Genomic DNA, 18,469 nt, shown 5'->3' with positions numbered 1-18,469 from the left:
TGCCCTGCTTTCTGAAGACCCCACAGTTTTCCGTGGTCCACCAGGACTGCACACCCATGCAAATGCCAGCTTTTGGTGTCTGTCTCTAAGTACAAACAGCCAACAGAGAGCTGTGGCCAAGACCAGTTAAGTAAAGACATATCTGCCCTTTTCTCCACATCTCTCTTCCCTGCTTACCTCTAACCCAGTAGGAGCTGAATCACAGCTAGGAGGGGTGGAGGAGGGAATGACAGATCTGTGTCCAGTCTTTATCCCAAGTCCCTTGAGCCAGAAGCTTGCCCTGCAATTGGGAAGAATAAACATTTCGGAAAAAAAATGATGAATTACGATTATAAACTGCACTAGCGTTTAATAATGGAATGTGACGTGGTAATTATGGAATCTTCCGAAGCTGTCATCAAGGAAGGGGGAAAAGTGACTTGACACAGGAAGTTTTAAAACTCTGATTGGTAAAAAGAAAACTATGACGATTTAGACTGATAAAACAGTACATGCATATTTGTGGGCATATATGAAATGGTCACATAGTTCTATTTAAGCAAGGAATGGAGTGTTCATGTTCCAAGACAGTTGAAGGCAGAGCTTTCTACATCAAACCCTCTAGCTCAGACACTTTATTCTTTAACCTTAGGCAACACACTACTATACTACACTGGGTTTACTCACCTACAAAATAAATTTTTTTAAAGCACTGGCAGTTTGTTCAGGCTTTAAAAACATGATAATAAAGCAGGACCTTTTCATAGGGTTGATGTGAGGAACAAGACAAATAACAAATACGAAGCCATCCTGGTCTGAGCTGTGAACTTTAATGGCTAGGGCTCCTGAAGCTCAAAAGAGGGACTGGAGGGATGCTCAGTCAATAAAGTGACTACCATGGAAGTGAGAGAGCCTGGGTTTGGTCCCTGGAATCCATAGAAAAGCTGAGCGTAATGCCAGATGCTTGTAGGAGCTGGATCGATCGCGACACAACTCTAGGGCAGTGAGAGAGCCTGTCTCAAACACACACACACACACATACACACACACACACACACACACACACAGCCATTTATGTGCACCTACCACACATGCACTCACATAAATGGGCACGCGCGCGCACACACACCACATGCACACACACAAATTATCAAGGGGGCAGGAGCATCGCTGATGGTAGGGAACTATGTATGTATGTATGTATGTATGTATGTATGTATGTATGTATGTATACAAAGAAATCAAGAGATAGAAGCATGGTGACATGCAGGGATGCCATGGGACAGGGAGAGAATGTGCAAAAGTGTTAGCATGGCTGGGACATAGGTTTTTAAAGGGAAAGTAGGGACTAGACAGTGAAAACCTTCATGTCCTACTTCAAATCCAACCAGAAAAAGCCTTAAGCTGTTTAGCTCACAGCCAACACAAACCTTTTGATCCTGGCTACCTCCTCAAATCCAAACTCTCCCATTCTACTTGGGTCCTTCACTGCTTGAGTTTTCTGGAACTCATTTTTGGATCTTGACGCAGTCCTTCTTGTTGGATGCCGTCTTATTCTTCCCCTAAAATGCAGTTCAGCCAGTGTCATCACCAGGAAGCCTGTCATTCATTTTTACTGTTATTATTATTCAACAAATATATATATGTATATGTATATATATATATATATATATATATATATATATATATATATATATATATATATATATATATATATTGGACACTCTGTGCACAGTGCTTTACAAGATGTTGGACTGAAAATTTGAGAAGGATTTGAGAAAGCAGAGAGCCTTCTACAGAAGCAAAATTTCAATGACGAGGGCTTCAGTTGTCAATTGTCAAGGTGATATTTTGACTGAGTTCAGAATTGGGCACTGTGAGAGGTCTGGGCTCCAAACCCTGATGTCAGGAGTTCCCCTCACATCCCAGATCCTCTTCTCTTTCTGTGTTCCCAGCGCCTCCATTCATATTGTTGGAAGGAAAAGAGAATGAAAAGAAGTCAGAATGTACTTGGCTCCCAGGATGTGTCAGAACCTACAGTAACACACTCTACCTCAGCATAACCCCATAACACATTATTCTGGTTTGCTTCTCCGTTCTTGTAATAAACATTGACTGTCTTAGTTAGGGTTTCTATGGCTGTGATGAAACACCATGACCAAAAAGCAAGTTGAGGAGGAAAGGGATTATTTGGCTTACACCCCCACATTGCTGTTTATCACATAACACTTGAGGGGATAGTGGCAGAGGGTGATAAGCTGTCATCATCACAGAAGTCCCACCACAGGCAACAGACTGAACTCTTTATGGGCCAGCTGTGTCTGTGTCAACAGATTTATCAATATAAAGCAGATGGCAGCAGGCACGTAGGTAGTTGGCATCTAAGACTATGGAACAAGAAGGCAGATATAGGCGTCTTAGTGCACTGAGGTCCTGAACCACAACAGGACCTCCCTGCATTTAAGGACTTTGTTGACAGAGTGGCATTCCTGTCCTAGACTATATGAGTAGATATCCAGAAGTACAAAGCCCAAGACATACAGATGTATACAGTTCTGTGGTATTTTTTTCCCCTCATCTTATCTCTAAGGTCTAAAGCAATGCTTATTACAAGCCACATGATAGGCACTCCATATATATTGAATGGATGAAAAAAGGAAAATGGAGCTTAGTTAGATTTGTATGCAAAGAATATTACTATTCTGATTAATGAAGTTGAGATTTTTGACACTACACACCTTCTGGGTGTGACATGTACTTTAAACATGTGTGTCATATGTACATGTAGGGAATGAGAGGCCATTTTTATATATTCATATAAAATGTATTTATAGAGGCCACAGTAAATTTTTTATCTTGGAACTTTTCAGAGCTTTCAGTGTGCAGATTTATCAAATCTTAAGAAATAAATTTATATGTCAGCTTCCATTATTCAAGTTCACTTGGCAAGTGAAAGCATGGATTCTAGAATGGCAATTTTAGAAAAGAAACAACAATTTGAGAACTCTTCAGTAACTATTGCCTTGATGTATGTGGCTTCTCCATTTCAAAATCAACTGGATATTCAGTGTTCTTCTCAGGTTCATTGGTTTGAATACGTGGTCCCCAACTGGAGTTGCTGTTTGGAAGGTGGTAGGACCTTTGAGAGAAGGGGCATGGCCATCACAGGGGGTCACCATGGGTTAACCCTGTGAGGGTGAGGACCAAGCTTCATCTCTATTTTAGTTCTGTATCTTATAAGCCAGGCTATCAGCAGGCCCTGCTACAATCTCCAGCCAACTTGCCTTCCCCACCATCATGGACTGTGTGTGCCCTCTGAAACTGTTAGCCCACACCTCTTTTACATTAGTTTTCTTCTGTTAGATATTTTGTTGCAGTGAAAAGAAAAGTAACTAATACAACTCCCAATTGATTTCAATTGGTGCTGGACAATGCACCCACAGTGTAGCATATATTGCTAATGATTCCGATAATCTTCTTGCCTAGCAATTTATTTTCACAGAGATGTACAAATGTCTCATAGCTAAGTGTTAACCCCTTCCTTGTCACAATGTAGCATATTCTACATTTGCAACTATATGACTTCACTTGAATGAACACTCTAATGGAGTTATAACAATCAAGTATTCTACAATTCTTACTTAATCAATCAACTAATTATGACACCTAACAGCAGCTGCCTGCTAATGCCCTTTCTTCCACACATCTCAGCATATGCAAATGGCCTCCATTCTTTGCCATAACCAGTGGTAGTTGCTGAGTTAATTGTGAGCTCTACAGAAAGGTAGAGTTGATGTTACTTATCACTTATTCCTTAATCTTATTTACTAATGAAAACATCAGATCCCTATGTAATGGGTCGGTGCTGTAATGTGATTACATGGTGCTCATTCCTATGTAATGGTCTTCTCTGTGACTGTCAACTGCAGGTATAAACATGTGACTTTTTATGTAAATGTTATATTTAAACTCTCCCCTTTCTTGGATTTCTATTGCAAACCCATAAAACCATTCAAACCAGTTCTTCTGAAGACAACATTTTCTCACTATGTTACATTCATAGGACACGTTGGCCATTGGTAATTCTGTGCTGTGCAATTGAGAGTTCTGATGATTCCTTTTCTATAAGTTTCTGGCTTGAATTTGAAAAAGAAAAAATAATATTTTATCAACTATTCACACTGACTTTGTTTTGCCAGCCCACATATATAATGCCTACCTCACCTGGAACTATTAGATTTACACAGCTTCAAGATTATTTTCCATGATATTTTCATTCCCCACAATGCCATGCAGATGCTTCTTAAGAGTTCTCAAGAGAGTGGGAGAGTGGATGAATGAGTGGATGAAACTTGAATAGGCAATCACTCCATATCTGATAAATTCTACGAGTATTCACACATAAAGATTTAGGCAAGATGCTGTAGAGTATTTCCATATACCACTCCAACATATTTCACACTGTGAGACTAGTCCACAGAAAATCAGGAAACCAGGAAGTCTTTAACAAGACTTGTCTTGTGGCAACGAGTCTACATCCTCATTTGCAGCTTAAGTGTCTTTCAAAAACCAGCCCCATTGACTCTTCTCTATGTCGAATATCCTTAGTGAGCTGATTTTCTCAAAGACCTGCTTTAGCTTTACAAACTTATTCTACCATGAACCAAAACATAATAAAGATACCCAAAAAGAAAAAAAAAACCCTACATAAAATCAAAACATGTTTTTTCTCTATCTTTACTTCCTTCCAGCCCTGGAGGGAGATCTGATATGTGAGACGATTGTTCCACAAACCAGCAACTCTCACGTAGGGGCATTTACACGTCTCCAGATAACATACCCTTCACCATTACCTTCTGGAATTTGCTAGTCTTTCAAGAATCTGACTGTAATCACTGGAAGTTACCACATTTTCCAGATGAAGTAAACATACAGAAAAGATGTCTTCTCCCTGTGGAAGAGCAGGGGAGTCCTGTCTTCACAGCACATTGTAGAGAACCAGACAGAATGCAAAGGTGAAGAGTCTATCAAGCAAACGTTTTCCTGAAGCTATTCCAGATGTCTCTGCTGGAATCAAAAGGTCTCAAGAGCAATTTATGCTTAGGACACACGGTGTTGATACGGATATCTGGTATGAGTCAGCTAAAACATGGCTGACATTGGACACCCAGGAAGTTGTAAGTCATCATAAAATGGCTGACACTAGCTGTCAAAAAACCCCCAAGGAACCAGTGGTATCATCTGCTATATAACTATTTTTGGTGGAGTATCACTTTTGTGTGGGTTCTGTATAATTATGACCTTGAGGTCAAAGGCACTAGAGCCTGAGCCCCAGCTTTCGCCAGCCTGCCTGTGTGTGTCATTCTGTAGGCCTGAGTGCCTACCTCCAAGAGGCCCGTGTGCTGGTCTGAGTGTGTGCCTGTAGCTGCCTGTGTGTGACCCAGGTATGTTGGCTTGTGTCTAGGTACCTGCTGGCATCTGCCTTGCCCGTAACTGAAGAGTAAATCTAATTAATCTTATCAATAAAAACCAGGAGTCGGGTATCAGGGTAATAACCTGAAAGATCAGAGAAGCAGAGGAGCAGCCACGAATGACTTCTTACGGCTCCAGATCCTCTGACCAAAAGGGCCCCAAGATCGTGTCTCCACCCTGCCTTATCACTTCCTGCCTCCACCTCCCAAGTGCTGGCATTAAAAGCTTGAGCCACCACTGCCCAGCTTCTATGACGAACTAGTGGCTAGTTCCACACTCTGATCTCCAGGCAAAAGCTGTATTTGTCAGAACACAAACACAATATCACACAACACAGAACCCTCCTTCTTTTCTGGCATGGGAGCCTAGGCTTCACAGGCTGAAAACCAACTCTGCATCTTCAAGCAAAAGTAGTGAACTGAGTGCAACCAGTAGAAATCACATAAAGATGGTTCTCTCTACACTCACAGACCCATTTCATTTCCTTGAGACGCAAATTCTTTATTGGGAGTCTGAAGTAATAGCGTTGAGATTTTCAAGTCCAACTCAGGCAAACTGAGCAAGTCAGGAAACTTTAGTTAAAATGAATTGTAAAAAAAAAAAAATAGTGTATGTGCAAAATATGAAGCTATATTCCATGTTACATATTTGGGAGGCAGGCTGCTCTTTCTTTTTATCTTTTTTTCCCCCTTTATCTTATCTCTTTCAAGGAAGAAGCACAACAGCTTCCGCCTTCTGTTCTCCAGGAAGACCCGGATTTAGAGGGTAGATTGAAAGTAGGTGAAACATTGTAAGCTCTTGGACTAACGTAATAGAAAGTGTAGCCACGTTCTCAGTCATACCATACTTTCACATGCTTCATTCTGTGGACATTTATCTGGGTGTAGTAGTCACAGCTCCCTGAATTCTAAAAGTCTTTCTTTTCCCTGTTCCTTGGAAGGATAAAGTGATTGCTTTAAAATAAATATGTGGGTAAGGAGAATAAATTAGAACAACCTTTTAAGGGTGTTAGACTCACTGAGGTCACTTCCACTACTCGTAATGAAGACAAATGTCTATAATTATAAGTAAATGCACTGCACGTGTTTGTTTATTTATCCAGTATCTTCTATCTGCAAATATCTTGTCTGTGAGTCTCCTGTCTACTTTATTAAGAAAACATTATATCCAAACCACTAATGTACCCAGATTTTCCCTACTTGAAAAAGACATCTGTTGTAGCCAAATTTATGGTGAGATTCTGGTTTTCATAGTTACCACACAAATGTTTAATATTGATGAATTCGATGGGGTCTGGGGTCTGTATGGACAGTACAGCAGGTGTCCCTGTTGTCAAGATGAACAGCAATCCATTTCTGGCTCACATAAAGATAATTGTGTATCACAGTGACACTATCTTAAAGAAACTAGATGACAGTGTTGGGAAAATTGTAGACATTTATAAAGTTCGAGATGTTGACCTGGGTGTCATGATGTCAAGACAGCTGCAGTTATTTGCTAACACCAAGATATATTTGTAGAGACTGAAAGAATTACAAGATGAAGATAATGAAGGCTCTGATTGGACTTGCCCACCTTGCCATTTCTCTGATAGTAGTCAACATGTCTGGTTCTTAGAACATTGTTATATTTTGGCTAATGTATAAAGCATCAAAAAAATCACACACATACACAAAGATTTTAATAAATACATGGTACAGCACAGGTCTGTAATCCTAGAGACCGAGGAGACCGAGGCAGGAGGATTGTAAGTTCAAGGTATACTTATACACCAGAGTCAATTCAGGGACAGCTTGGACAGCTTAGTGAGACTTTGTCTCAAGATAAAAAGTTAAAAGCAAGGCTGAGAATATTCAGTAGTAGAGATCTTGCCTGGCATGCAGTCGGCTACAGGTTTAATTCTTGATACTGGAGATAAAAGAAAAAGTGTGGTATGCTTGTTTTAAAGTTTATTGTTGGAACCTGACCCTTGCATACAGTTTAAGTGTGTGCCACGTGAGCCACCTTCCATAGGTTAGGCAGAGGAAATGATGTACTCGATTTGTATGTGTTTAGAAACAACAAATACTGGTGAGGAGAAATTAGAATCCAAGCAGAACCAGCAGAAAACAACCAAGACACCTTTTCTAGGTTTGTGATTTATTTAGTCGTTCATTTACTCATTCAATAGATATTTACCAAGGTGATATTATATGCTAAATCTTGTTCTGGACTGCAGAGATGCAACAGAAAAAAAAAAGTGAAGTTTTGGAAGACTTTATTCTACTATGGGGTGAAAAGGTAGAGAGATTAAGCGGCTTACTTGCATATTGAAAAAATATTTCCTTAGTAAAATAAAACAAGACAAAGGGATCCTTCTACATAGTTAAGAACCACTTGCCTCATTGGAACAGTTTACATGGTGGACGTATCAGGCCATTCTTAGGAGCAGATGCCTCCATGATATTAAATAGCCTGCTATGTAAGGAACTACATGCATAGAATTCCAGGAAGAAAGAGCAATAGGTATCATATGCTGACAGCTCTACACAGTCAGAACAATCACAGTTACGGTCCATGGAAGCAAGATAACAGCAAATAAAGCTGGAAGGCTATTGAACAGAACCTCCCAAGGTAGAAAATGGATCATGAGCTGTACTTAAAATACAAGGAAGACTACTGGAGGAGCTTGAGCAGTCACGTGATCAGATCTATATCCTTCTAGAAGATCATTAAGCTGTTGCTATTTAGAGTGTCAAGGAGGAGAAAACAGGATCCAAAGAGAAGGCCTTGAGTTACCTAGGTGAGAGATGGTAGAGGTTGGATCAAGGCTATCTCAGTAGCGAAGGGACAGGATGTAGAAATCAGGCATGCCTTTTTTGAGGTAGAGAAAATATGACTTGCTAATTAACTAGATGAGGATGAAGGCAAGGAGGTAAAGCAAAGATGACTTCTACATTTTTGGATTGGATAACTGGGTTGAACAATCCAAGGAGGAACAGGTTTGGAGGGGGTGGATTTCCGCCGCTCAGCTTCTGAGACGCCTGTTAAACATGATAATAATAGTCTCTACCTTGTGGGGTTGTTGTGGAGAGAGAATAGGAAACACATGAAAAGAATTCAGGCCAGTATCCAGCAGGAACTAATTGCTCAATAAATACTAACAACAATAGCTGTTGAAGTAAAGGTTCAGGAATTATTAACGTCTGTAATTCTTCAGTTAAGGTGGGCCAGCAAAAGCTCATCAGAAATTAAGAATAAGATACAAGTGTAAGAGGGTGTTACAAGAGAGTCACTGCTGCTCATACCACTTTTGGATTTTATTTTTATTTATTTATTTTTGTCCACTATGGACCAGTAATATAGAACACTTGTCTCCTTCAATCCCTGTGTTGAAACCCTAACTCAAAGTCATTGCATTCAGAGGTATTGGCTCCGAAGGTACTTAGATCATGTGGATGAAGCATCATGCAGGGATACAGTGGTCTTTATAAGTGCCTTATTTACTCCTAGTATGTGAGGGCAAAGCATCCCATATAATAGGACTTGACCCCTCATAAAACACCCAATCTGACTGCATCTAACCTTGGACTCTCTGGCCCTCTCCAGTATTATGACAGTTTCTGTTGTCTGTGGGTCATCCATTCTGTGATATGTTGTTAAAGTGGTCATAATGGACTAAGGTGAGCTTTCATAATCTCCAACAACAATAACAACAAATGAATTACTGTTAAAACAGAGCATGTCAACTACAACTGTAAAGCACTCAGATGCCATGGCAATAGTAAATCGTTACAAAAATTTCTAAATTTCGCTCTCCGTTTCTGTGTTTCTTTCTCATTACAGACCAGCGTAGATCAGCTCCAAGGAGTGCATTTTCAGGGCATTAGCACACAAAGCCATGGGTGTACCTGAAGAAAAGAGACCCTGAGTTCTATTAATGGAAGGGGGTGAAGCAAGGGTACTTACTCAGTGGGCTGGAATACCAACATTATTTGCATACAGGAGCACTCCAGCAGGGGGCCGTCATAGACATCTACAAGCAATCAGTTCTAATTAGGTGTAAGGAAAGAGCCTAATCATTCCTGCGGGGACTCACTCCTCTTCCCACAGATGTGGAATCTAATGCGAAAGACATCCGCTTTTCTCTCTCCCCCTCAGAAACACTTCAGCCTAATCACAGGAGGTACAGTCTAGTGCTTGGAATGCATTAAGCATCCGAGGCTCCTTCATCACCGAGCTGGGCTCACTGTGGAGCAGAAAGATTAGCAATGCCTGTCACCACCAAGTGGTCCTAGAAGGATGCTTTAGGCCCCAGGTTTCTACACCTGGCTAAGAGTTCTTGACTCCTGCCTGGCATTAGGTTTCTCTCACTGAACCCCACCTCCAATGGCCCAGAGGTGCATATACCTAAAGCTAGAGAGAGCCTGGAGGAATTCTTGGGTGTTTCTGGGTAACATCAATAAAGTAAAAGACTCGAACTTATTTCACTTTACACTTTTGAGTCCCCCAGACAAGAAGGCTGAGGCCAGCCCAAGCCTAAGGCGCCTTGCTTGCCTGAAAGACCTGCAAGCCTGCTCCCAGGGTGAACACCACTTGAGCCGTGGGTGAAAGCGAATTAGGAGGGTCCTCCTTCCCGAGTGTGTCCTTTCCAGGAAGGCACCCCGAGCCTCCCCGTTGCTGTCGCCAGAGCTGCCTGGCACCGAGTCACCGTGAGCTCGGTCCCCGGGCGGGCACGCCAGGCAGGGACGCGACGGTGACTCACGCGGCCGCGCGCCCGCGGGAGGGGAGGACGGCTCACCTCCGGCCACGCGGGGCGAGGGGCTGCGCCGGTCGACGAGACGCATGCGCTGCGAGCTGCTCCGCTCCCTCCCCGCCCACCCCAGCCTCCTCCCTCTCGGCTCTCTGCTGGCCTGTCTCCCTCTCTCCGTCGCCGGGTGCTGAAGTTGGGCGGATGGCAGCGAGCCGGCTCCTCTAGAGGACGCAGCAGCCCAGCCTCGCGCACCCTCGGACCGACCGCGGTGCGCTCACCTACACCCCAGGCCACCCGGTAAGGCGCAACCTCTGAATGCCCGAGAGGATAAGAAATGACATAAAAATGTCTGCTTTGCACTGATGGGTGGCTTTGATTTTTTTTTCTTCTTTTCTCATTTTGCCTCCCCCACCCCCTTCCCGCGGCGAGGGGGAGGTGCAGGAACTAGGGGGCGGAGGGGGGGGGGCGTCCGTCGCCAGTGCCCTGTCTGGTGAGACAGTGGGGTGCGCGGGTCTCGGCGGGCAGCACCGCCCCGTGGCTCCGCGAAGTTGAATCCCGCGTGGCCCGCCGCAGGGCTCGGTCCACTCGGTCCCCAGGCTCCGCAGAGGGGCTGGACCGCTGTCCTGCCTGGGCTCGGTTTCGGGTGTCCGCGCTCCCGCTGGGAGAGAGCTCAACACCTTCGGGGACCCGGAGGTGAGAGGACGCTGCGGTGGCTGGAGGGGGAGCGCGCATGGGTTCGGGGTCCCCAGGCTTTTCGTGGCTGTTTGGTCTCAGCCGCGGACCACCTCCGGTGGTCTCATTTCTCCCTTTATCTTTTGGTGCCTTTAGGGAAAATAACCGATTCAGGTGCGGATGATGGTTTTACAGATACCTTGAGCAGCTGCTGTGCGTGTGTGCGTATGTGTGCGTGTGCGTGTGTGTGTGCGTGTTAGTGTGTGTGTGTTTGTGTGTGTGCGTGTGTGTGCGCGTGTGTGTTTGTGTGTGTGCGTGTGTGTGTGCGTGTGTGTGTTTGTGTGTGTGTGTGTGTATTTGTGTGTGTGTGTGTGTGTGTGTGTGTGTGTGTGTGTGTGTGTGCACAGAAGGTGAGAGTCTCTTTTGTTCCTCCCCCAGCCGTTAGTCCAGAGAAAGCGAGTTCTGGTGTGCATGGCACCGAGTCGGTTTTACGGCAACCGAGGGGGTGAGGACCAGGAACGCCCACCAGCCCCCAGCCGCTGCCCCGCTGGGTGCATCACAGACTTCCTTGCGGTGGGAGCTGGTTCTCCTGATTACGGATGGATCACAGCTTCTAGCTACTTCCTCGCTAGCCTCCCTCCGCCTCCTCCTCCTCTCTTTTCTCCCGCTGCCGCAGAGGCTGGGCGCAGACACTTTCCTGTTGTCTCCTCTTCTCCCTACCTCTGTGCCTCGGTGAAAAATGTCGGAGGACCTGAGGATGGCGGAAGGACAGAGCATCGGGTGGAGACCTGCTCCTGGCTAGCAGGAGGCAGCTTGCTGCGCATCCCACTCACTCAGTCTGAGGGCTCCTAGAGACTGAGCAGGGGTCACCTGGTCTAAAAGGTACCGGTTCGAGACCAGCTGTGCGTCTGCTTCCTCCACTGAGAGCTGGGGATGCAGGCTCACTTGTGAGATTCTGATTGCCCAGGAACCCTGCCCTGGCTTGGAACACAGTGTTTCCAACATTCCCAGCTCCCTATTGACCCTTCAGTAAATTCATCCTTCTGTGTCTTGTCTGGTGAACTTTGCAAGCTTTTAGCTGTTCCCTTTCAGTCTCCTTAAAGCGGGGCGGGGGGGGGGGGGGGGGGGATTGTAGGGGGATTATAGCATAGTGGGATTCTATCCATCAGGGGTTGGCTATCACAGATAAAGAGAAACCTTAGTTTGGTTCCCATCTGCATTTCCGGCTCTCAGGCACACTGGTTTTCAGGGTGGTGAACCTTTATGAAAACCATTTAACTGGCAAAGCAAGAAATAATTTTTTTTTTGCTCTCATAATGAAGATGATGTTTTCCTCATAGGTTCTGAGCTGCTAGACGCTGTGTGTATTAAAGACTTCGCAAACTGTGAAGTTCTTTAAGTTCTTTGTATGCATTTCCGAAATCTGTTGTAGTAACAGTAGCAGTTATGCATGGGACATGCATTGCAACACTGATAAACCAATCAAGGATAATCCATACTCATCAAGTCACATGACAAAGAAGTTTGACCTTCTGTTAAGTTACTATTATGAAGCACCTTCTTCTGTTAGCATGAACCAAAACTGTAATTAGCCCACTCATGGCAGCATAGATTTATTTACTAATTTTTAATCTTAAGGACTGTATTCAGGACCTGTGGATGAGGTTTATTTACAGCTTGGGGAGCTAAGAAAACAAATGTTTATTATTACAGAAAGAGAGATATTTTGTTAAATGAGATGCCTGTCCTTGGGGATAACACCTGAACCCAGATCCCCGGTAGCCATTTTCCCTTTTGAAATTGTCTCCAAAAGATAAAGAAAGCCACTCACTTTAACACAGGCAATGTAAGGTGTTCATTTTGCCCATTTCCATTATTTTTTGCTGTGTTGCCTCAGCTGCTCCTTGGGTTAGTCCCTACTTTGGGCCCTGTAGGCAAATAAAAAGCTTTCCCTTCTCAATTTTGGAGCCTGTGGTGTCAATGGTCTAAATCTGTCATCATTCCTAAAATTTTCTTAATCTTTTTCATAATAAATAAGTCTCATTAGCATACCCTGGTGTTAGACAGTTTGAAAGCAAAAAGCCACATTCTTATTTGGCTTTATTAAACAGCTAAATAGAAATGATCTCTGTCCTAACTGATGAGCATTCTGCTGACTCACAGACACAGGGTAAGGAAGAACTTAGGTGTGAATGTTCTGCTGGGAAGATAGGGGATCTTGCATTAGAAGTCCATTTGCTGAAATGCATGGGCTTTCCTGGAGTCATAGACACTAGCAGTGAAGCATGGAGCTGAAAGGGATGGGAATCCAGTCTACAGCATTTCTGCAGGGGATTTGGATACCAGGTTCTGTCTACAGAACAACGAAGATACTTCACTTTCCAGAAGAGAAAATGTGAGAATCAGTAAATTTATCTTCTGATTACTAAAGACCATACTATGGGGTTTTATGGAGTGCTTAAAACAAATACATCATTACCTCTAAGTAGACAGTGGGATGCTTGATGTTAGATTGATGGAGATACACTGTCCATCTTTCCTGTCTCCCCTCACCTCAATTTACCCTCTAAAGACATTTTAGTAACTTAAAAATAAATCCACCTAGATTATTTTACTTGCTGCTGCGCCAGCTCCTAGCACAGCAACTAAGAAGAGGAAGTATTAAATCTTTCCAAAATAAGTTAACTTTGCAAAATTGCCACGGCTCAGAAAAGTCTTCCGACCGGCTTAGCTGAAACTGTGGGCTCCAGGTTCAGTGAGAGACCTTGTTTCCAAAACCACGGTGGCATGATGGGGAGATGGCTTAAGTGATAAGAACGCTGACTTTGAAAACATGAAGACCTGAATTCAGATCCCCATCATCCACATCTAAACAAGGCATGTTCTGAATGCCTATAACCTCAACACTGGGTTTCAGGAAGACAGGCAGGAGGATCCCAGAACTTGTTGTCAGTCAACCTGGCAGGAACTGCTAATGTCAGATTTAGTGAGAGACAGTCTCTCAAGGTGGAGAAAAGAAGTCTTCCTGTGTGTGTGTGTGTGTGTGTGTGTGCGCGCGCGCGCGCGCGCGCGCGCGCGCGCATGCACACAGTCATGTTCTTTACTAAGTACCCTCCCTGAAATTATGTCCAGGGTCCCACATCTTGGAGGCAGCAAGCTTTAGAATTGTGAACACATTCTCCTGATATAACATTTATAGTATTGATTTGCTTCTGGTGATAAAACCATATTTGCTTATTTTAGATCTCCTGGAAGACAGGAACTGATCAGAAATGAGGACACATGGATATAATAAACACAAATTTTCAATCAAGACATCTTTGGTTTATGTCCTGATTCCTCCATTTAGTGACTTGGTTATTCGTCTACCCCGAGCCTCAGTTTCCTCCTGTGCAGTGAGTGATCCTGGGCAAGTTTAAAGCACAGACAGAATGCACAGACAGGAGATGTACTTGACCACCAATTCATCTTATGCATAGGCAAGCCATCATTTGAATAATCGACTTGTATTGAACAGCAATATTCTTGCTCTTTAAAAAAATCCTCTTACCTTGTTACTGTTTCTAAATTTTAGTGTTGTATAGTGACTGCAAAATAACTCACTTTAGGCATGGCTTAATTTGTTGGACATTCTTTTTATTTGTGAGCCTTTATGTTCTTTCTAGTATTTTCCTGTTTTAACTCGTGTATGCCTTTACTCTCTTATTTTTTATGCATACCTGTAATGTACCTGTTTCCCTTAGGTTTGATAGGTACACTATCTAATTCTTACCAACATGTTTCTTTAAAAAAAAAACATTGCTAAATTGGTAGATAAAATTAATATTTTTCAATTTTTCACATTTTACTAAGAAAGAAAATTACCTTGTGACATGCTTGTGACCATTTTCTTTCTTCAAAGGTGACTTGTTTGTGTCACTTACCTGCTTGCATATATAACACTATTTAAACATCATTTTTTTCCTGGAGTGATAATAGTGATGTCTTTTAAAAAGGAAACACAAACAAGGAAAGGCCATGCTCAGTGGCCAAGAGTGTGTGTGGCAAATATTAGAGAAATCACAATGGCTAGCCCTGAAGGATTGGAGACGGATCCGCTGGGAAGTCAGGAAAGCACAGCACTAGGAGCTCATGCCCTGGTGTCTGGGCTTTCATTCCAGCCTGCCCAGTGCCTTTAGAATCTGAGCACCCAGTCACTGAATTGTTTTCAACCATACACTTTTGTATGGATGGTTCAATATAAAGAGTTCCCTGGCTGTTGCAGATTCTTTCTATCAGTTGCTGATGTCATAAAGAGAACATCCCAGTTTCAACAGATTAAAAAGAAGATGGGCATGATAGAGATCTCATGAGGGGATTCGGTGAAATTTTCGTCAAGATAAAATAATTAAACTGAGTTATAACATCATGTCAGGCTAGTATCATATCCTATCCTTAAATGTCAGCTGCATGTAAAATTTAAATATTTAAAGGCAGATGTCTAATTTATTGCACTAATGATTTTTATGTCCAGAGTGTGTATATTAATTATGGTTTTTGTTACTGTAAGCAAACACCATGACCAAAATCAACTCAAGGAAGAGTGTATTTAGCTTATATTTCCAGGAGACTAAATGTCTGAAATGGCAGGGAAGGCGTGCCTGCTGGAGCAGGAAGCCGAGATATTCATCACAACCACATACAGGAACTGAGGAACAAGCGCTGACTGGGAGTGAGCTCTATACTCTCAATGCTTGCTCCAGGGAAGGACTTCCTCTAGCAAGACTCCGCCCCCTCGAGGTTCCCAGCCTCCCAAACAGCGCTGCAAGCTGGGGAGCCAGTGCTCAATTACACAAGCCTGTGCGGGGTGTTTCTCATTCAAACCGCCACAGTGTGCATCGTGAATCAGTGGGCTTTGAAAAAACTTAATTTTATGAATGTTTTTATTAATGTGCGTGTGAGAGAGAGGGGAGGAAGAGAGAGAGAGAGACAGACAGACAGACACACACACACACACACACACAGAGACAGAGACAGAGACAGAGAGAGACAGAGACAGAGAGAGAGAGACAGAGACAGAGAAAGAGAGAGAAAGCATGTCATGACATATGTATAAGGTCTAAGGTTAATTCTGAAGTCAGTTTTCCCCCTCCATCCTTACTTGATCTTCAGGATCAAGCTCAGGTCTAGAAGCTTGCACAGCCAGCACATTTACCTGCTGAGACACCTTCCCTGCACAAAGCAATGACCTTACGACCTCATAGTTTTGACTTTTAAAATCTATGACTTGGGACAAATTTAGTTCCCAAAGTTTAATCACTGAACTTGGAAAAAGCTATGGCATTCTCTAAGAACTAAATAAACTGCTGAGCATAAAATGTTATAATCATCAGATATTTCCATTTACTCACTCTAGTCAAATGCAGTGATTCGGGAGTGAGCCTGAACTTTCTAATGATAAGTAGGAGGTCCTTATGAGCAAAGCGATGGGAAATGAAATCCTGTTTGCAATAGAACTAAATTTGAGTTGTTACTTATGTAGATGTGCAAGGTTTTCATAAAAATTATACAAGTATCTTGTATTGGGAATTCTAGCAAGAGGTATTGATGTCCAAAATCCCCCTTGACTTTCTCAAACTTTGCATGTGACATTTTCTTTTAAATCCCTTTGTCAATAAATATAATTTTATTATAGACAATGAGTGTGGTTCACAAAGCAAATATTTACTTCCTTATATTGGACCAAAGGCTTTTTTATAGTACTGCTGATTGGCTATTGCAATATACAGGTTGCAGTTCAAGAGCTGTGGCATCATAATAAAACAGGCACAGCCCAGAGGGAAATTATGGCATCAGTGACGGAACAGAATAAGTGTTTATTCAACTTCTTCAGGTGGCGCTGGCCTTAGTTAGCCAATGGAAACTTCACGAGGCCCACACTGGATCAGCTCTTTTGGTCTCAATGAAAAGCATGGGCATGGGCTTTTTTTTTTTTTTTTTCTTTTTTCTTTTTTTTTTTTTGGTATATTATAAAAAGTTTTGCCAGGCATGGAGGTGCAATCCTTTGACTCCAGCATTGAGAAAACAGACAAGATGATCTCTGTGGGTGTGAGTCAGCCTGGTCTACACAGAGAGTCCTGTGCCACCAGGGCTACACAGTGAAAACCTGTCCATCTAATTATTAAGTCAAGTTTAGTCCAAGATAGCTACCCCTTATCTCTATTTCTCCCAACTCATCATTTTTATCTTTCTTTTTTTTAATTGAAGATAATTTTTTGTACAATATATTCTGAGTAATGTTTCCTCTCCCCCATCTACTCTCCCATCTCCTCCCCATCGTCCCATCCATCCAACGCCATGCCTCCCTTTAGAAAACAAGTGAATAAAGAAAAAAATAGGCCAGGCGGTGGTGGCACACGCCTTTAATCCCAGCACTCAGGAGGCAGAGCCAGGTGGATCTCTGTGAGTTCGAGGCCGGCCTAGTCTACAGAGCAAGATCCAGGACAGACACCAAAACTACACAGAGAAACTGTCTCGAAAAACAAAAATAAATAAATAAATGAAGAAGAAGAAGAAGAAGAAGAAGAAGAAGAAGAAGAAGAAGAAGAAGAAGAAGAAGAAGAAGAAAGACACGCACATGCACAAAAACCCAAACCCATAAAAACATGAAATCAGAAACTATAATATAAAAACAAAAAACCAGTAAGATTAGGAAAAAAAAAATCTACAAAACCACCATTGATCTCACTTTGTGTTGGCTATCTACTGTTGAGCACAGAGCACCTACTAATTGTTTTATTTCAATTAGCCAAAATTAAAGTCTGACATTTGACATTTCATTTAAATAACAGGTGTAATCAACATGTGGGAAATCACCCTGACAGATATATTTTTTTTAATTTGTATTTTCGAGACAGGGTTTCTCTGTGTGGTTTTAGTGCCTGTCCTGGATCTCGCTCTGTAGACCAGGCTGGCCTCGAACTCACAGAGATCTGCCTCACTCTGCCTCCCGAGTGACAGAAAATTTAAAAGCAGAGAGTGTAACTTGTAGGCACATCCAAGGCTTTTTATTGCAAATAACTAGGAGTTTAGCCTTGATCCCTTTTTAGCCCATTTATCACTACTATCTATAACACTGAAAATGATAATTTTCATAAAATGCTGAAGGAGCGAACTAAAGGATACATCTATGTAAAATGCCTGTTAGACTGGCAATCTCTCTGCAAGCCTGACATACTCTACTGTGGTTAAATAAATACAAGAAACACTGCCTGGATGATACACATGTGAAAGATTTTACTCTCCTAGAGGTCCTTGTCTTAGCCAAGGGCCCCCTATTCATGTAGAAGCCTGTATCCCTATCAGTTTCTTGTTTTTTCTTTCTCTGACTAGTTTGCCTAACCACTGAAATAACATTTTTCAGTCATTCATATTTCCAATAGCTACTACATTAGGCTCCATGGTATGAATTTTAGATGCAAAGATAAACTACATATGACTCCTGTGTCTAAGAAATTTACATGGATTTCTTCCTCAACACACTCTTTTAATTTTATCTCATAGGACTGGGGCTTTCAGTGTCCAAGTCACCCCTAAATACCACATGAGAGCAGTAGGCAAGGAGTTCCCTAGGAT

At 42.6% G+C, this 18,469-nt stretch overlaps 1 protein-coding gene across 3 annotated transcripts in view; it reads left to right on the top strand.

Annotated features, from left to right (window-relative positions):
* The first annotated feature begins 10,348 nt into the window (after positions 1-10,348).
* Positions 10,349-18,469, top strand: part of Rgs17 (regulator of G protein signaling 17) — a 97,390-nt gene continuing 89,269 nt past the window's right edge. Inside the window, exon 1 of one of the 3 annotated variants that reach the window (XM_006978079.4) lies at positions 10,349-10,480. The gene's annotated coding sequence lies outside the window, so the exon portion shown is untranslated. Of the gene's footprint in view, positions 10,481-10,680; positions 10,877-18,469 lie in introns of those variants that run through there. The other 2 variants (XM_076552835.1, XM_042262347.2) reach the window with 2 other exon arrangements.

This window comes from Peromyscus maniculatus, chromosome 16 (genome assembly GCF_049852395.1).
Source record: "Peromyscus maniculatus bairdii isolate BWxNUB_F1_BW_parent chromosome 16, HU_Pman_BW_mat_3.1, whole genome shotgun sequence".
In the NCBI taxonomy this organism is placed as follows: Eukaryota; Metazoa; Chordata; class Mammalia; order Rodentia; family Cricetidae; genus Peromyscus; species Peromyscus maniculatus.
The sequence above is the reverse complement of the archived record's forward strand: the minus strand, read 5'-3'. Positions and strand labels throughout refer to the sequence as shown.